Raw genomic sequence first — 21,059 nt, forward strand, 5'->3', positions numbered from 1 at the left:
CTCTGCAGTTTCTGTCACAGAGCCTTCTTTAGTTTCCTTCCTTGCACTTATTACAAATTCAGAGTATGTTATGTAGCCAGTTAGTCTCTCTCCAGGAAGCCAGTTCTGAGTTGGAGTTTAGCTGGTAGGTTGTGTGTTGAAGAGGATCTTGGAGTCAACATTAGGGGAAGGGAAGGAGGAACGCGGGAATAGGCAGTGGGAGAAGTCAGTCTTCGGTGCAGTACTGATGGCAGCCTTGGTGGACCCCACAGGAAACTGCAGATAAAACGTCCTATGTTGGCTTGAAATGACTGGGCTTTTACACCCTGTCTCCTTCAGTCATTGGATGGGGCCACTATCAGAAGAGCATGACCTTGAGCAAAGCAGCTCCCTTCACCCAGTGTTGGAGTTCCTCCCAGTTTCTATAGAACTTTTGCTTACTTCTGCATTTTGTCAAAAACTTTTTTTTTTTTTAATCTGGAGCTAAGAATAGATGTAAAAGTATGAAGAAACTCCCAATTTGGGGGGATAATTAAAACCCTGGTTTCCTTTTTTGGTAATGGTTAGAATCTCTTGGCTCCAGGGCTTCCTTTCAAGTCCCTGTCTCCACTAGCCTCATCTCTGGCCTCTGGCCAAGGTGCAGAAGACCAACCGGATCTGGCTTCCCTCCAATTCACTGCCCCTCAGACCTGGCCTTGGGTCTGACTCCTGCTTCTTTCTCTAACTCAGAGCTCTGCAACATGTTTTCTATGGCTTAGAGGGAGATCAGCAGGGAGGGATAAGCCCATGGCCCTCAGCTCCGAGGGGAAAGTTAGGGCCCCAGCTCCAGGCAATTCTTTCCCCCCTCTCTCTCCCCCTGTCATATGGAGGCAATAAGATTATACCCAAGCTCTGAGTAGTTCCAGTGCTTATTGAGCAAAGGAGGGAGGAGAAAATCCTCTTTTCTTCCTACCCCCTTTAAAGCTGATGAGAAATCAGAAAAGCCTGTTGCAGAAGCTCCCAGCCACCTTCCTCCTTTCTCATCTCTGTGGCACGCCTGGCCTCTCTCTTTAAATCTGTACTGGAAAGTGCCTCTGAACATCTTTCTGGTTACTCTCCAGGCCTCACCTCACCTTGGAACCTCCAGAGGAGTGTGTCAGATGATGTCCCAAGGGGCGAGATCATAGGCAGGTGACTCCTCAGTAGCCTGAATAGGATGAGAGAGGAGGCTGAGAATGGGGCAGAACTGCGGCAGAAGTCAGGCTGTGCTGTCAGACTCACATGGCAACTTTCATGTCCCTGGACCTGCTGGGGCCACCTTGCTTACCCACAGCCCCATATTCGTATCCCATGGAAGCTCCTGGGTAACCCCCAGTGCAGCCACTCTCAGTAAGAGTTGCATTACAATCACACACAGCCACACATACACAAATCCCAAACACCAACTAACACTGACTTTTTCCCCTGAAGGCTGAACGGGGAGACAGAGATCGACTTCTACATCAAGTGTCAAAGCTTCACAGACAGCGCTTTTACCATCTCTGTACTCATTCTCCAAATTTCCTCTCCCTATAGCAGCGACTTTATCCCTCTAGGCTGCCGTCACTGTCCCTCAAACCTCTCTCCTCACAACCCTGTCCAGCTACATAGATGTGCCCACAAGCCTGTCAAAACCAGATAGAATATCCAACACAGAGAGGCCAAAGGGAGCCACTGAGAAAACAATGCACCTAGCTGGGTTCTCGGCCTTGAGGAACTAAACTCATTCTGCCTCACCGGAGGGCATTTGAAGGGCCTCCAAAACCCTGGATTCAAAGTGCCCCTCACCCACTCCTGATGGCTCTCTAAGACCCCCACTGCCCCATCCTTGGACTAGAATCAGAAATGGAGAGTTGAGTCTCAGTTCCACTGCTCTTTTTTGCCATAGTGTCTGGTGTAACAAAAGGCACTTGGAATATTTCACCCTGAGTTCCCACTGAGTTTGTCTCAAGAGCTAGTGGGGACAGGTGACTCAGCAGGTGTCTGCATGAAGTGTTCAAGTTCATGATGGACTCGACAGAGCCCCCCACAGGATTCCACTGGGCAGGAAGAGCCAGACAGTGAAGGGAGGTTGGGATGGGGATAGACAGACCACTGCAGACACCAGGGGAGTGGGGTCACACCTGATCTCATCCCACGCTGCCACACCGGGACTGACGACGGAGTTCCCCTGGTGGCTCTGTCTGTGAAAGGAGGTGCTGGATTAGCCTCCAACTTGCCAACCTGGCCCCTGACTTGAATACCAATGAGGGTAAGATGAAATCTCCCCTTCAGGCGTTTCCTATCCCGTGGCTCCTGCACGTGCTTGGGCACATGTAGGCTAATTCACCTGAGTGCTTTGGGCTGCTGATCGGTGCTGTGTGCACCCGCATGTAAAACTCTCACGTCTACATGGCCTGAAGTTACTCAGTCTTGCGTGAGGGATCGCACTCCCTCTTAGATAGAAGCTCCTGGGTGGCTGAGATCATCTTCAGCCCTGGGCAGAGGAGATCCCAGAAGACAGAGGAGAAGAAAGAGTGACGAGGGCAGGGCGGCTCTGCGCTGTCTCCTGCAGCCCCCAGCTGCCTGGCTGCCGCAGTGTCTCCAGGTCTCCAGGACAATAGCACCGCCCATCAGGATCTGTAGGAGGTGGATGAAGAGGGCCCATGGGGCAGAATCGTAGAGTTTGGAGGGGGTCTCAGTGGATGCTGCTGTGGGTCTTCCTCTTTCCCGATGTTACCTTTACTCTCCCATTCTCCAGGGTCTGGCTCTTCCTTCCCCACAGGTTCAAACCTACACCAAGTAGAGATTTGGTGTCCACAACTAGTAAGCCTTATACTTTTTTACTGGGGAGAAAACAAACCAAAGGCCATCATTTGCAAATAGTTTAAAGTTCCTGTGTTTCCTTGTCTAGGGATGCTTGCATCTGAGCCTGCTCTCCCACTATGGGGTAAAGAGCATGATACCAGGGACAGGAATTCCTGGTTTCAGGTCGGGAAAGGGAAGGAAGTGTTTGTTTAGGGATATTTGCTGACTTCAGGGTGGGAACTGCAACAGCTGGCTGTGCTGGCTCCGATGGGAAATATGCCCTGGAGATCAGCAAAGGTCCAGGGAGGGGATGGGGCTTAAGCCGAACTGCCTAAGAAACAAAGTGACGAGGCCACAGAGGCAGAATGTTGTGGTAGAAAGAATGCAGGACAGAGCCCATAGGCCCGAATTCTAGCCCCGGCTGAGCCACTTTATAGGTCTTAAATTCCTGATTTTAAATAATAAACAGATCTTTTGGATTGTTTTTCATACCTAGCAGGTATGGTCACATAGAAGGGAAGCTGAGGCATCCAGTGAGCAGGGATCTGTGGGAGCTTTGCCAAGAATGTAACAGAAGCTCCCTTGGAGCAGGACCCAGCCCATGAGAACAAGGGATGGGCATCTGGAGACTCAGCAATGCTGCTCATCCTTCCAGAGACACTGCCAGAGCCAGGACAGTGTGATCCAGGGCAACCCCAGACACAAAATCTCTCTGTACTGAGGGCCTCCAGGGAAGCCGACCAGGCAGGGTGAGTCAGACCCCTATCGGGCCTCTCTCCTGAAAGTTGCCTCCTTTTAGCAGTGCTATGGCTGGGGAGCTAATAATGAGCTCCTGCATAATACCATCTAGATAAAATTCAAACACAGGTCAAGTTCAGGACAGTGATGACCCATTCAGAGTGAAAAGAGGCCCAAGAGACCCTTCTGGAGTGCTGGAGGTGTGCTATGTTTTCATCGGTGGTGGTTATGTGGGTGTGTACATATCAGAATGCATGGAGCTGTCCACTGAGATCTGTATACTTTACTGGATGTAAATTACAACTCAAGGAAAGATTAATAACAGAAGTGATTAGAAACAATTCCGGGCCAGGAAGAGCAGTGCCTAAGACCGAAAAAAAAAGTGAGGGGAGAGTGGGAAGTGAGTTGCCACAAGGAAAGAGCTAGACATACGGGAGGTGGGCCTGAGATCAGGCATGGGGAGGACAGAGAGGGACAAGGGCAGGAAAGGAGGGGAGCAAGGGGGAAGACAGAGTAACAACAGCCAGTGATGTGCCTGGTCAGGGCAATACGGCTGCTTGGCTTGAGGTGTCAGTCGGCCTTAAGGTCCCTGGAACCGCTCCTCTGTCTTTTAAAGCTGGGAATTCTGGGGGGCATTGGCATGTCTAGGAGATTAGCAGAGACACTTCACAGGCCTTTGCCAAGTTGCAGGACTAGTGTTTGTGGCCACATAGGGTGACAGGGGTGGGGACAGGTCTCTGATATTTCTACAGATGGACGGCCTTGAGACTCATTCTCCTGCAGCAGTGTTGAGTCGAAGAGTAAAACGTTTCTCACTGAATTTTTCAGCTTCTGCTGTCAGGAGAAACCCCACTCATCTAACATTAGAGCTTGCAGACGGCTGAGATGTGACATGCGCCACTTAGAGCAGGCCGACATTGATGTACAGTGTTAATATTAAGCTCTAAGTGCCTTCTGTATGTTATCCAAAAATGGAGAATAAAACTGAGCAATTCATTTCTTCTTTTTTAAAAAAATGGTGGTTATTAAAAAATGACTATTCAGAGGATCAAAGTCATAGAATGGAGTCAGTATCATGGATGTGGGCAGTCTTCTCACTGGAGCATACGGCCCGTGTGTGTCCTCATTTGTCTTGGAAGAATCAGGAAGATGGAACTCCTTGAGGGAACTCTCTGGGGGCCCTGGGCAGCCTCCAGCCAGGCCCGCCTCTGGTTTCCGTTTTATCTCCCTGCCATGAGTGAGGACTATGGATACCAGCTGCCTGGGTTAGAATTCTCTCCCCATTACTTACTCACTGTGGCACCATAGTATCTCGGTTTTCTCATCTGTAAAGCAGAATAACAATATCCACCTTTTAGGGATATTATGACGGTTAAATGGCTTAAAACGTGTAAAGTATTTAGACATTCACATGCCTGGGACATTTTAAATGCTTAATACATGTTGTTATTATGATCATTATCATAATCCCTGAGCATGCATATTCCCCAGCAGCCCTGGTGGTTTTTGCTCCTATAAACCAGACAGCCTGAGATGTCCTCTGTCTCCTCATTTCCCCTGGGCAGATGCCTCCTTTGTGGCTTAGTGAGTCCAGCTGACTACATCAGCGTCCCTCCCTCCCTGCCCTCTAATAGCACAAAGAATGGAGAGTGCATTTCTTTCCACAGTGTCTATCTGCACAGGGGAAGTGTTTAGAGTTTTGGCAGCTGGAGATGTGGTTTCTACAATCCTGAGAAAGACAGCAAATACAGTAAATCCCTCAGTTCCGTGACTGCCCAGCAAGGGCTAGAGGCTGTGTAAATAAGACCCAGGCCCAAAGTGTGGATTTGAGTAGTTTCAGCAGAACCTAGACCTTTTTACAGATGATCTGTATTCTTCTCATTTATCTCCTCACATGCACAAAAACTTCATAACAGCAGAGCCTGGGTCTTATTTATATATCATCTAAAGGGCTGGGCCCTCACTGCACTGAGGCGTTTACTGCATTTGCTGTCTTCTCCTGGGTGGTTCACTGTAGAAACCCTAGCCCTAGCTGGAAGCCAAAACTCCCTAAAGTTTTCCTGCACAGATAGACTCTGCGGAAAGGAATCCCGTCTGCTGGATTTGGGAAGGGGTAATATACTTCCCTTCATAAACTACCCAGACTTCTCCCCTCAACTGCATCTGCCAGACAACTCCACTTGGATGTGTAACTGGCGTTTCATACACAGCATGTCCAAAACAGAACTCCCGTTGCTCCTACTCAAACCTGATTGTTCTGTATTCTTCTCCCTCTCCATCAAGAGAGCTTGATCCTTCCATTTGCTTAAACCAAAAATCCTGGAGTCAACCTGGACTCCTTCCTTTCTTTCACAATCCACATGGAATCCATGAACAATTCTGTGCTCTCTGCCATCCAAATATGTCCTCACCCAACCCTTGCTACAGTGGTGTGCTGAGCACTGACTGTTTAATAGTCATGAAACTTGCAATCTAGCTGTAAAACTGTAAGTACCCAAAGTCAGCTGTGGTGGGGCTATTTACACCACAGAAATTGGCAGGCGTTACAAATCAGGGCTTTTATTTTAAATTTATTTTCCAGGGAACTGGTTCACCAGAACTCCACTGACTTCTCACCCTTTCCACTGCTACTCCCACTCCAAACCTCCATCCTAACTACCTGGATCATTGCAATAGCCTCCTACCGACCTGGTCTTCCTGCTTTTACTTTTAATCTACCCTCAACATAGCAATCCTTTTAAAACACAAATCAGATCATGACTAGGCTATGCTCAGAACTCTCCAGTGCCTTGCCATTTTACCCAGAGTAAAATCCTAGTTTGTAACCATGGCTAACAAGGTTTTACACATCTGATCCTCCATCACTTCTCTGATCTCGCTTCTTCACTGTAGCCACATGGACTTCCTTGACGATCCTTGCACATGCCCTGCATTCCCTGCCTCAGGGCCTTTGCATCTGCTGTTCCTTTTGCCAGACAATCTCTTATTCTGGATAAGTTCATAGATTTCTTGGCCATTTCCTTCAGTTCTCTTTTTCTGAGAGAGAGAGAGAGAGAGAGAGAGAGAGAGAGAGAGAGAGAGAGAGAGAGAGAGAGATCTGTCTGATTATGCTATGAAAACCAGTTTCCCCTCACCCTGCCATTGCTTTCTATTCCCTATACAATCCTTCACTTTTCTATAAAATGTCTACTGCTACTTGAAACATACATGTTTATTAGTTTATGTGGCTATTGTTTATCACCCCACTTCTATTCTGGTTAGAATACAAGCTTCATGAAGGCAAGAGACCTTGTTTTGTTTATTCCTATGCCATCTGTATCTAGAAAAATGTTTGGCACATAGCAGGTGCTCCATAAATATATGTCAAATGAATCATGCTGCCGACACCCCTGAGCCAAAGTAATTCCCTCTGGGCAGAAGGAATTGCCTGTGGGCAGAAGGAATCATGACACCAAGGTGGAGCAATTGCTAATGCTGTACAAAGAGAACATTGTACAGCACTGGTCTCCTCCCCAAGGACTCCAGTTCTCCGAGCCTCTCTTACAGCTGTCAGAGATTTAAAGACAACATTTAACTAAGCAAATACCTTTCAAAGTGCTAAGATTCCTGATAAGAATAAACTCCTCAGTGAAACAAAACTTTAAGCTATAAGTTTGAAATCAAGCTGAATATAATCTATTCTACCAGCATTTATAAGGGAGTACTTTCCTAAGATAGAACTAAAGTTTCAGGCTGAATTGATAAGAATCAAATGTTTGGTTTCTTCCTCTTCCTCTCTATGGGCCAGACTCCAAGTGAAAAAAAATGACACATGTATATGAATATATATTAGAGAATATATATGTGTATATATAATTTTATGTGTCAACTTGAATATATATATTCAATGACTATGTATAATTTTATGTGTCAACTTATATATACACACACATAATTTGTATGTGTGTGTGTGTATTTAATTTTATGTCAACTTGACAGGTCCTTGAGGTGCCCAGACATTTGGTCAAACATTATTATGGATGTGTCAATGAGGGAGTTTTTGAATGAGATGAACATTTGGCTTGGTAGACCGAGTAAAGCAGGTCACCCTCCCTAATGTGAGTGGCCCTCATCTAATCCCTCGAAGGCCTAAATAGAACAAAAAGGCCGACCCTTTCCGGAGTAAGAGGGAATTTCTCCTGCCTGACAGCATGAGTTGGGACACGGGTCTTTTCCTGCCTTTAGACGCAAGCAGAAATGTTAGCTCTTCTTGATCTGAAGCCTGTTGGCTTTCATACCGGATCCTACACCATCAGCTTTCCTGGTTCTTAGGCCTTTGGATTTAACCTGGAACTCTACATCAGCTCTCCTGGGTCTCCAGTTTGCCAACTGCAGATCTTAGGATGTCTCAGTCTCCACAATCACGTGAGCCAAACGTTTATACAGTAAACCTTTATATACACATACACACCCCACACACACCATATTGGTTCTTTTTCTCTGGAGAACCCTGACTAACACTATTTATACACAAAACATGTGTGTATACATGTGTGCATGTGTGTATATATAAATATAATTTGTGAGGCAATGGCTGATGAGCTGGGTGAGAGGATGTTCTTGCATTGCTATAAATAAGTACTTGAGGCTGGGTAATTTATAACGAAGAGAGGTTTAATTGGCTCTCAGTTCTGCAGGCCGTACGGGAAGCATGGCGCCAGGCTTCTGCTCAGCTTCTGGGGAGGCGGAAATGATAAGAGATGCTCTTTAGGCAGAAATGCCTCATGAAATAAGGCATAGATGTTCACCTTCTTGCTGTCCTTCTGTTCACCAGCAGCTGTCTTGCTACCACCTGACAGGGAATCCAGAAAGCAGGACAGTTGGTTTGGCCTCCAGGGCAGCATGTGCCCTTCAAGGTCTTTGTCCCATCTCTAGATTCTGAGCCATCCTGATTCAGGATACGCAGAGTGTGGAGATGGGGCAAGATTAGGTTGTTGGCCTTTTCCTGGTCAGGATGGTTTTACACAGGTAGAGGGAAAGAAGGACGAGCAACACAGAGTCCGTTGCTTCTCTGACTCTCACATATTGGCATCACCTTCTCTAAGTCACCCAAGATGGAAACTTCACTCCTCCTTACGCTACCCGCCTTTCTGTCATCAAGTCCTAATGTGAGAGGATGTTCTTGCATTGCTATAAATAAGTACTTGAGGCTGGGCAATTTACAATGAAGAGAGGTTTAATTGGCTCTCAGTTCTGCAGGCCGTACAGGAAGCATGGCGCCAGGCTTCTGCTCAGCTTCTGGGGAGGTCTCAGGGAGCTTTTACTCATTGTAGAAAGCAAAGTGGGGGCAGGTGTGTCACATGGTGACAGCGGGAGCAAGAGAGCGAGGTGGTGGTGACGACACACAGTTCAAACAACCAGATTTCACGAGAGCTCACTGTAGTGGGGACAGCACCAAGACAGGCAGCATTCACCCTCATGGCCCGAACACCTCCCGCCAGGCCTCACCTCCGATGCTGGGGATTACATTTCAACATGAGATTTAGAGAGGACAACAATTAAACATTACCTCCTAGCAACATCAGCATTCCTTCTCAGAGTCATAGGAAGGGTTAACCATGACTACCTGTGGGTAGAGGAATAGTAGAAAGGAGAAAAAAATTTATTTTTAATTTTAGAGCTTTCTATATTGTTTGAATATTCTAAACTTAACCATAAATTACTCACTTACATATCCACAGACATCAAAGAGATAATTGGCATAAATGTGTTGATGTGTGTGTGCATGTATATACATACACAGATGCATATACAATGTGATAATGTAAACGATCATGTCTGTGAAAAGCCTCCTTTTCCTTTCCTGTGTCCTTTCAATCTGCTTTCCTTTGCCACCCCAGGAGGACCCACATCACTTCTTACCTCCCTTCCACAAGCCTCTTCCTCCCAATCAGTCCTGCACACTGCTTCCCTCAAACACTATTTTAAGTGATTCTGGGTCATTTTCTTTCTCAAAATAATACAAGGAGATGACTATCAAATGTGAGATTGCCTAGCTTGGTGCCTGCTGCTTACGAGGCCCTCAATGAATGCTCGTTTCCTTTTTTAATAATTCTTCAGAGGGTCTCACTGACCAAAGAGCAAAGCCTGCCTCTTCCTAGCTGGTGCCCCAGGACGCCTTCCTGTCCCAGTTAACACTGGGCACACCATGCTCCAGCCATGCAGAAAAGCTCTGGGAGGCTCTCACACCTGCTAATCTCTTACCCGCCTTTTCCTGGCTACAGAAAACCGGCCTGGCCCTTTAGGGACTGTCTCGACTGCCATTTCAGCCACTAACAACACCCCACTCTGTACTGCCACAAGACATACTGGTTCTTTGTTTTCTTTGTTAAAAAATTATCACTTTTGGAAATTATATATTGATGTCTTTTGAAATGCTTCCCTCATTTCTCCTTTTTCCTTTACCTCCACTTCCCATGTCTCTGTCACATTTGCAATTTACTAATTCATTCATTAGCTATGTATTGAGTGCTTATTGTGTGCCAGTCCCTGTGCTGGCAACTGCCCCATAGGCGATGAACAAGTCACCAGTCTCTTTCCTCTTCCTTTTTAGCTGGGGAAGCTTTGGGGTGAGACTTGCATCAGGCAAGGAATCAGCTATAACAATATCTGGGGGACAAACAGCAGAGACTGTGGAGGGAATGGACTCGGCAGGCTAGAGACTAGCAGAAGCTGGTGTGTTAAGAGAGGAGTGCTTGGGAGGGAGAGTATACGAGATGAGGCCAGAGAGGTGGTCAGAGCCAGGTCATGAGAGAGGAGGGCCATGACTAGATTTTCATTTTTAAATAATCCCTTGGGGTTCTGAGTATGGACTAGACATTAGGAGGTGGAGGGCAAGAATGGAATCAGGGGAGCAGTAGGAAAATGAGGTGAGAGACAATTTGGAACAGGGTGCAGGTGACAGTGGCAGATTGGAGATACCCCTTGAAAGAAGCCCAACAAGGCTTGCTTGTGAACTGGCTGTGAGAAAAAGAGGAAACTCAAGGAATACAATTTTTTTAACCTTAATAGTGAGGCCATTTATTGAGATAGGAGAGATTGGGTTAGAAAGGGATGAGGCATGGATACTGGAAGTAAGAGTTTATTTTGGACACATTGAGCTTGAGATGCCTATTAGACACACCCAAGAGGAAATTTCAATAAGGCAGTTGGCTGTATAAGGCTGGCTTTCAAGAGAAAGATTCAGAGCAAGGTAGTCCAACATTCAAGTCCAGGAAATACAGAGAACACCACAAAGATATTCCTCAAGAAGAGCAACCTCAAGGCACATAATTATCAGATTCACCAGGGTTGAAATAAAGGAAAAAATGCTAAGGGCAGCCAGAGAGAAAGGCCAGGTTACCCACAAAGGGAAGCCCATCAGACTCACAGCAGATCTCTCAGCAGAAACCCTGCAAGCCAGAAGAGAGTGGGGGCCAATATTCAACATCCTTAAAGAAAAGAACTTTCAACCTAGAATTTCATATCCAGCCAAACTAAGCTTCATAAGTCAAGGAGAAATAAAATCCTTTACAAACAAGCAATTGCTGAGAGATTTCATCACCACCAGGCCTGCCTTACAAGAGCTCCTGAAAGAAGCACTAAACATAGAAAGGAACAATCAGTACCAACAACTCCAAAAACATACCAAATGGTAAAGACCATCAGTACAATGAAGAAACTGCACCAACTAACAGGCAAAACAACCAGCTAGCATCACAATGGTGGATCAAATTCACACATAACAATATTAACCTTAAATGTAAATGGATAAATGCCCCAATCAAAAGACACAGACTTGCAAATTGCATAAAAAGTCAAAGCCAATTGGTGTGCTGTATTCAGGAAACCCATCTCATGTGCAAGGACACACATAGCCTCAAAATAAAGGGATGGAGGAAGATTTACCAAACAAATGGAGAGCAAAAAAAGCAGAGTTGCACTCCTAGTCTCTGATAAAGTGGACTTTAAAGCAATAAAGATCAAAAGAGACAAAGAAGGCCATTACATAATGGTAAAAGGATCAATTTTTTTAACAAGAAGGGCTAACTATCCTAAATATATACTCACCCAATACAGGAGCACCCAGATACATAAAGCAAGTTCTCAATGACTTACAAAGAGACTTAGACTCCCACACACTAATATTGGGAGACTTTAACACTCCACTGTCAATATTAGACAGATCAATGAGACAGAAAATTAACAAGGATATCCAGGACTTGAACTCAGATCTGAATCAAGCAATCCTAATAGACATATACTGAACTCTCCACCCCAAATCCACAGAATATACATTTTTCTCAGTACCACATCTCACCTGCTCTAAAATTGACCACCTAATTGGGAGTAAATCACTCTTCAGCAAATGCGAAAGAAAAGAAATCATAACAAACAGTCTCTCAGACCACAGTGCAATCAAATTAGAACTCAGGATTAAGAAACTAACTCAGAACCACACAACTTCATGGAAACTGAGCAACTGGCTCTTGAATGTTGACTGGGTAAACAATGAAATGAAGGCAGAAATAAAGATGTTCTTTGAAACCAACGAGAACGAATACACAACATACCAGAATCTCTGGGACACATTTAAGGCAGTGTCTAGAGGAAAATTTATAGCAATAAATGCCCACATGAGAAGCAAGGAAAGATCTAAAATTAACACCCTATCATCAAAATTGAAAGAGCTAGAGGAGCAAGATAAAAAAAAAAGCTCAAAAGCTAGCAGAAGACAAGAAATAACTAAGATCAGAGCAGAACTGAAGGAGACAGAGACACAAAAAACCCTTCAAAAAATCAATAAATCCAGGAACTGGTGTTTTGAAAAGATCGACAAAATAGACAGGCTGCTAGCCACATTAATAAAAAAAATAAAAGAGAGAAGAATCCAATAGATGCAATAAAAACCAATAAAGGGGATATCATCACTGATTCCACAGAAATACAAACTACCATCAGAGATTACTACAGACAACTCTATGCACACAATCCAGTAAACCTGGAAGAAATGGATAATTCCTGGACACTTGCACCCTCCCAAGTCTAAACCAGGAATAAGTCAAAACCCTGAATAGACCAATAACAAGGGCTGAAGTGGAGGCAGGAATTAATAGCCTACTAACCAGAAAAAAGCCCAGGTCCAGATGGGTTCACAGCCTGATTCTACCAGACATATGAAGAGGAGCTGGTACCACTCCTTCTGAAACTATTCCAAACAATCCAAAAAGAGGGAATCCTTCCCAAATCATTTTATGAGACCAACATTATCCTTATACCAAAACCCAGGAGAGACTCAACAAAAAAAGAAAACTTCAGGCCAATATCCATGATGAACATAGCTGCAAAAATCTTCAATAAAATACTGGAAAACAGATTGCAACAGCACATCAAAAAGTTCATCCATCACAATCAGGTAGGCTTCATCCTGGGGATACAAGGCTGGTTCAACATACACAAGTCTATAAACGTAATTCACCATATAAACAGAGTCAAAGACAAAAACCACACGATTACCTCAATAGATGCAGAGAAGGCCTTCGACAAAATTCAACAGCCCTTTAAGCTAAAAACTCTCAATAAACTAGGTATCAATGGAACATATCTCAAAATAATAGAAGCTATTTACTGCAAGCCCACAGCTAATATCATACTGAATGGGCAAAAACTGGAAGCATTCCCTTTGAAATCTGGCACTAGACAAGGATAGTTCTCTCATCACTCCTATTCAATATAGTATTGGAAGTTCTAGCCAGAGCAATCAGGAAAGTAAGAGAAATAAAATGTATTCAATTAGGAAAGGAGGAAGTCAGATTGTCTCTATCTGCAGATGACATGATTGTATATTTAGGAGACCCCATTGTCTCAGCCCAAAATCTCTTGAAACTGATAAGCAACTCCAGCAAAATCTCAGGATACAAAATCAATGTGCAGAAATCACAAGCATTCCTATATACCAATAATAGACTTAAAGAGAACCAAATCAAGAGCGAACTCCCATTCACAATCTCTACAAAGAGAATAAAATACCTAGGAATACAACTATAAAAGGATGTAAAGGACCTCTTCAAGGAGAACTATAAAGCACTGCTGAAGGAAATAAGAGAGGACACAAACAGATGGAAAAACATTTCATGCTCATGGTTAGGAAGAATCAATATAGTGAAAATGGCCATACTACCCAAAGTAATTTATGGATTCAACTCTATCCCCATCAAGCTACCTATGACCCTCTTCACAGAACTGGAAAAAACCACCTTAAACTTCATATGGAACCAAAAGAGCCTGCATAAAGACAATCCTAAGCAAAGAGAACAAAGCTGGAGGCATCACGCTACCTGACTTCAAACTATACTGCAAGGCTACAGTAATCAAAACATCATGGTACTGGTACCAAAACAGAGATATAGACCAATGAAACAGAACAGAGGCCTTGGAGGCAATGCCACACATCTACAACCATCTGATCTCTGACAGAAACAAGCAATGGGGAAAGGATTCCCTGTTTAATAAATGATGTTGGGATAACTGGCTAGCCATGTGCAGAAAACTAAAGCTGAACCCCTTCCTGACACCTTACACTAAAACTAACTTCAGATGGGTTAAAGACTTAAACGTAACACCTAACACCATAAAAATCCTAGAAGAAAACCTAGGCAAAACCATTCAGGACATAGGCATAGGCAAGGAATTCATGACTAAAACACCAAAAGCATTGGCAACAAAAGCCAAAATAGACAAATGGGATCTAATTAAACTCCAGAGCTTCTGTACAGCAAAAGAAACAATCATTAGAGTGAACCGGCAACCAACAGAATAAAAAAAATTTTTGCAATCTACCCATCTGACAAAGGACTAATATCCAGAATCTACAAAGAACTAAAACAGATGTACAAGAAAAAAACAAGCCCATTCAAAAGTGGACAAAGGACATAAACAGACATTTTTCAAAAGAAGACATATATGAGGCCAACTAACATATAAAGAAATGCTCATGATCACTGGTCATTAGAGAAATGCAAATCAAAACCACATTGAGATACCATCTCACGCCAGTTAGAATGGTGCTCATTAAAAAATCTGGAGACAACAGATGCTGGAGAGGATGTGGAGAAATAGGAACACTTTTACACTGTTGGTGGGAGTGTAAATTAGTTCAACCATTGTGGAAGACAGTGTGGCGATTTCTCAAGGCCTTAGAAATAGAAATTCCATTTGACCCAGCAATCCCATCACTGGGTATATATCCATAGGATTGTAAATTGTTCTATTATAAAGACACATGCACACATATGTTCATTGCAGCACTGTTTACAATAGCAAATACCTGGAACCAACCCAAATGCCCATCGATGATAGACTGGACAAGGAAAATGTGGCATATATACACTATGGAATACTATGCAGCCATAAAAAATGATGAGTTTGTGTCCTTTGTAGGGACCTGGATGAATCTGGAAACCATCATTCTCAGCAAACTGACACAAGAATAAAAAATCAAACACTTCATGTTCTCACTCATAAGCAGGTGTTGAACAATGAGAACATATGGACACAGGGAGGGGAGCATCACATACTGGGGTCTGTTGGGGGGACTAGGGGAGGGACAGTGCGGGGTGGGGAGGTTGGAGAGGGAAAACATGGGGAGAAATGCCAGGTATAGGTGATGGGGGGATGGAGGCAGCAAACCACATTGCCATGTGTGTACCTATGGAACTATTCTGCATGATCTGCACATGTTCCCCAGGATGGAACTGGCTGACTCAATTGCCTAAACAAATACAAAGTCCTTGTCATTCATTCAATAAACATTTATTGATCACATACTATTACTATTAGGTTGAACCATATGAAGTAACCATTTTGTAAGCCCCAAATGGTCAAACATCGGCCAGTTCTGTACGGTTTAAGCTAACATATACAAAGTGCCAGGCCAAGCAAAGGTTGTGAGGGATGAAGATGTGGGAGGTACAGCATCTGCTCTCCAGGAGCTGACATTCCAGAACGGGAAATAACATGTTTGTTTAAATCTAGTGATAACAAGCACTTACAAACCAGTCACTATGTCTGGGTACTATAATAGGCACACTGCATATATTAAGTCATTTAATCATTACAACTTTATTTCTTTAAAATAGTAAAGAAAAAGTTTTGCTTAACCAAACTGTAGTGAAAGATGGCGACAAATTATTTGCCACTCACCCTATGGAAAGGTAGGGCCTATCTGCCCCCATCCCCTAACCTCCCTCAAATCTTGTGACTGCCTTTGATCAATAGAATGAGATGCAAAGGTGCTATGCAATCTTTAAGGCCATGCTCTAAGATATCTGTAGCTTTTACTTTTGACCTCTAGGTGCATTCCCTGGGAGAATCCACCTGCTGTGTTAGAATTCTGACCACCATGCTTCGAGGAAACCCAGGCTTACCACATACGGAGAGAGATGCCACGTGCAGGAGCACTGAGGTGCCTGAATGACCCCACCTGACACCTCCTAGGACAGAATAAATGCCAAGGTGAACCCTACCCAATTCTGATCCATAGGATTTTAAGGAAATAAACTAGCTGTTCTTTGATGTTATTGGGTTTTAGATAACCAGAACGTAAGCATAAAATAGCTAAGATGGGATTTGAACCCATGCTGTCTGATTCCACAATTTGCGCTCTGAACTACTGTATGTACTACCTTTCTAATACATGGGGTGCATATGATAAGCACTGTTGAGTGAGCAGACTGTAAAATCTAGTGATTTTTTCCCCTGAGCAATGTTGATACAGCTAGTCAAATAAATTAATATTCTCATGTAGCAGATTCATTTGGAACAAGTTTATACACCAAAGTATGCATAAATCCACATAATCTCATCACTGAAACCATAAAATACATAATCGTATCTTATCGTTAACATCCAGTGAGAAGTAGTGAGTATATTCACTTTTTATTGCTGTATAACAAACTGAGCAACCTAAAACAAAATATTTATTAGTTCGGTTTCTGTGGGTGTGGAATCAGGCATTGATTACATGAGTTCTCTGCTCCGGAACTCACAAGGCTGTGATCTAGGTACTAGCTGGGCTATACTCCTCTGGAAAGCCTGGGGTCCTCTTCCAAGCTCATTTGGCAGATTTCAGGTCCTTGCAGATGAAACTGATGTCCCCATTTTCTTGCTGGCCGTTACTCAGGGCCTGCTCACACTTCTTAGAGGCTGCCTGCAATTCCCTGCCATGCGGCCCCTCACAGAACCTCACATCAACGTGGCTTCCTTCCCCCAAAGGCAGCAGGAGAATCTCTCTCTCCAGCCTCCTAACACAGAGTCCTGTATAACAAAACTAATCGTGAGAGTGACATCTCATCACCTCTGCCATATCATATTGGCAAAAAGCAAAATAAATGAAGTAGACAATCCGTATTGTGGAAGAGGTGACAGAGATAGACGTATGCCACATGCTCTAGGGCTTGAGAGGAAGCATGCTGTGTGTCACCGACTCTTCTGTTACACGGTGGGATGAATTCTGAGTTAGAAATCAGAGTTCCTTAATGAACACTGAGGACTACTAGAGGAGGAAGAGAGGAGGGAAGCAAGGGTTAAAAAACTAGCTATTAGGCACTATGCTCACTACTTGGTATTGTACCCCAACCCTCAGCATCACACAATATACCCATGTAACAACCTGCACATGGATCCTCTGAATCTAAAATAAAAGGTGAAACTATTTTTTTAAAAAAAGAAATCAGAGTTCCTGGTTCTAGTTTGGGTTCAGTCACCTACCGTTTGTGTAATTTAGGGTAAGTTATTTAATCTTTGAGATTTGTTTTTGCTTCCTCACCTATATGTAGGTGACATATACCAAAGGGTGTTACAATAACAATCAAGTTTACAAGCCTTTGCAAGCTCAACTACCAAGCAAGTTTAAAGGCATAATCAACCCTTCCCTTTTTCCCTTCCTTTCCCATTGTCCTTCCCTTTCTCAGCACAAAACAACCAGCAGCAGCCCTGCCACACCGTACTATGGGCGGGGAAGAAGAGAGGGGAGCCATGAAAAGGCATGTTGGACAGTTCCATCTGGCATCGAGGATGCAGCGGGGTGCAGGAAGCAGGTAGAGGAGCCGGCCTGCATGGATGGGAAATGGGCTACAGTGGCTAATGAGTAAATCGATTGAACAAATAAGTACATGTATTAAGAATAATGAGAATCAGAATTCCCCCTTTGGAAAATGATACTAACAAACATGAAAAGAGGAGAGGCTAGAAAGAACCCTAAAGAGTTGGATTCCAAATGGAAGAATCAGTATGAACTTGTGGTTTCTATACACAAGTTTACAAATAGTAAAAATGTGTGTATGTGTGTTCATATGTACATACATACATTTCCTAGCTCTGTCTACTGCACAGTCCTAGTAGCAATGACACCACAGCACAAAGAGCATGTTCCAATCGTGGTCTCTCGGTACCATCCACCACTAAAAGAAACTAGTACTCCTTAGAGAAACAATTGATTCCCGTCTGGGACAGGGGACGTACAAGATGATCCTAGAGTATCTTTTGTGCTGGAAAGTGAAGATGCTGAAAGAGTGTTGGGGACATATCAAAAGGACATGGGAACCACCTTGAAGGGGTTCTTGCTGGCTAAATCTGGGATAATTTAAACATTAAAAACAAATGCTAATAGTAAACTTATTAAACAAAATAGGACTCCAAAGTCCACACAGATGGAAGGAAGGAAGGAAGGAAGGAAGGAAGGAAGGAAGAAAGGAAGGAAGGAAGGAAGGAAGGAAGGAAGGAAGGAAGGAAGGAAGGAAGGAAGGAGAGAGAGGGGGAGAGAGAGAGAGAGAGAGAGAGAGAGAGAGAGAGAGAGAGAGAAAAGAAAGAAAGAAAGAAAGAGAGAGAGAAAGGAAAGAAAGAAAGAAAAGAAAGAAAGAAAGAAAGAGAGAAAGCTTTTTAAAGTATAATGTCAAATAAATGAATATGAAATCATGGAAATCAAATATTACCATTTGGCAACCACCATAGTGATATTTGATCAGTCATCGATGGAGGCTAAGGCTGGTGGGTAGAGGTTAGACGGGGAACAGGATATTGACATTATATGTAATACTAACAAATTATAAAGGGAGCAGGATGACTTTAAGATGGAAAACTTAATGACGTGACTAGGAGTCAACTGATGCTCAAACAGGTCGACATTGTGCGCCCTCTGGGTGACACACAGAGAGGAGCATGGTGTTGCTTCTGCAGTATTCCCTCCAAGAAATCCTGCCTGACTCTGCCAAGATGAAACGTGAGCCCACCTATGCTGAGGGACATCCTAGAGGATGTCAGGCCTGAGCTCTTGAAAGTGGCTGAGGACATGAAAGAACTCTTCCAGATGTTGAGACATGAAAAGCACGTGCAACGCATGCTCTTTAACGGCATCCTGGACCCAAAAGGAAATAGTCATTGCTGAATGGAGTCTGAGGACTGAGTGGTGGTATTGTAGCAATGTTGACTTTCTGATTGGTGGGGTTGTATAGTGGTTATGTGGAGAAGGTCCTTGTGTGGAGGAAACACACATTGGGGCATTTAAAAGTGATAGGACATCATGTCTATAGCTGTTTCAAATGGTTTGGAAAATGACTAGTGGTAATGAGTATAGATGACACAGATGAATCAGTACACACACATGCATAAAGCAAATGCATAGAGCTTATAACAATGAGGAAATCTGGGTGACGGGATATGGCACTGTTCCTACAATTTTGCAGCAATTTAGAAGTTATTTCAAAATAATTTTTTTAATGCAGGGGGAAAAAAGGAGTAACCTAATCATCTTTCTTTCCCCAGATTTCAATTCCCTGAGGAAAAAGTCTCTTTTATTCCTGCTGGTTTCCAGGCATACAGGGAATCCTTGACATAGACTTGCTGCAGGCAGGTCAAGGCCAAAATTCAGTGCTCACCCTTGCAGGGTTCTGGCTCTCCCACAGCAAGTTTTTGTGGGTTGAATTGGATGTCACATGATTGATCAATGAGGGATTACAATTTGCTTTCTCAGGCCACTATTGGTTTTGCCTCAATTGCCCTCAGGAGCAACATGACCAGTGACATGAAGTGAAGCAAGAAATTGGTGGTGAATGGTGCAGAATCGTAGTGTTGTTCTAGTGGCTGGCCAGTCCATGGGACTGGGGGCCAGGCTGCCATTGACCTTAATGGTCAAGATAGAATTCTTGTTGATTTGGGTCTGGCTGTATGTTTTGTTCGGGATTCAGTGACATTTCACTTTGATGCTGTCAGTTTTGATCAGTGTATACTTTTGGGTTTCAGTAACAAAACACACACATAGAGCTACACAAGCACCTTTATTATTGAAAATTCTGCAGAAATAATTCTGTTCTGTAAGTCTGAAGTTCTCCAGATTCTCATCCCCTTTGTTCCTCAGAAATAATTTTTTATATGACACAATTTTTGATGTTTCTTTCCTAAAGACTGTGGCACTAGGCTAGAACATTCCAGAATTGCAGACTCTCAGAATCTAAAGGAGACTTACAGGTTGTCTAGTGCACAGTGTCTGACCTAGAATGTAAACTGGCTTCTGTACCATGGACCTGAGGGTGGCAGAGCCACAGGTGCCACTTCCCCAGAAGGAATGGAGCATGAGCCAGCAAAAAGTTGTCTTTCTCAGCTATAACCAGAGTTAGAAAGCACTAATCTTCCCAAACCTCCAAGCCCACACAGGAATTCTACCAACATCAGCCTATGGGGTCCCAGCTTCTGCATAAACCCCCCAGTAATGGGGATCTCGGTGTCTCCCAAAGACCTCCTGCTGAGGCTCTCTTGAACCTACTACTCGGCTGAGGTGTTGGGGTGTTTGCTCCTTCTCTCCCCTCCTCACTCTTATACTTCGCCCCTCCTCCACTTCTCGGCATACCCACCCCGGGCAGGCCAGATCTGGAGACACATTTTCCCTCAGCTGCCCTGCAAAGGGTGCTGTGGCTGCCGCTTGCCTGTAGTCTCTTTGACGGCTTTGTGTTCTGTGCTATAAATAAATGATTTTGAATGCTTATCTGCTTGCCTCTGTCTGCTTTTCAAGTTATTTTTGGGTGACGGGCCTCTTCTGTGTTAGGTGGGGGCCTGCATTATTGAAGACCATGCGTGCCTCGTCAAAGGGAAATAAGGTCAGTGAGTGCTGGTGGAGGCTGAGGTGGGAGGGTGGTGGGTGCAGGGCTTGTCAGTTCAGACACAAGTACCTCGCATTCAGAGCAGTGCTTGTGTCCTCTTACTAAAATGTCCCAGGCGAACCAGGGGGACCCTAATACAGTCCAGGCTGCTCCCCACAGCTAATCCTGAGCTCGGGCTTTCTCATCTCATTGAACTCTGCATCCGTAGTCTCTTCTTTCATAAAACCAGCAATGTGAAATGTGCAAAGGACCCTGAACTAAGACTGCAACCCCTAGGCTCCTACCTTGGCCTGCAACTTCCTGGCTGGGTGGTCCCAAGTAAGTCACTACTACTCCATGTTTCTGTTTTTTTTAAACCCACAAAGTGGG

General features: G+C 44.1%; 1 protein-coding gene across 1 annotated transcript in view; it reads left to right on the forward strand.

Annotated features, from left to right (window-relative positions):
- LOC128928247 (uncharacterized) overlaps positions 1–20,573 on the forward strand; it is a 75,139-nt gene extending 54,566 nt beyond the window's left edge. The window contains exons 5-6 of the mRNA XM_078333133.1: positions 15,893–17,636; positions 19,360–20,573. The gene's annotated coding sequence lies outside the window, so the exon portion shown is untranslated. The remainder of the gene's footprint in view (positions 1–15,892; positions 17,637–19,359) is intronic.
- Positions 20,574–21,059: the final 486 nt, after the last annotated feature.

This window comes from Callithrix jacchus, chromosome 7 (genome assembly GCF_049354715.1).
Source record: "Callithrix jacchus isolate 240 chromosome 7, calJac240_pri, whole genome shotgun sequence".
NCBI classification, from domain to species: domain Eukaryota; kingdom Metazoa; phylum Chordata; class Mammalia; order Primates; family Cebidae; genus Callithrix; species Callithrix jacchus.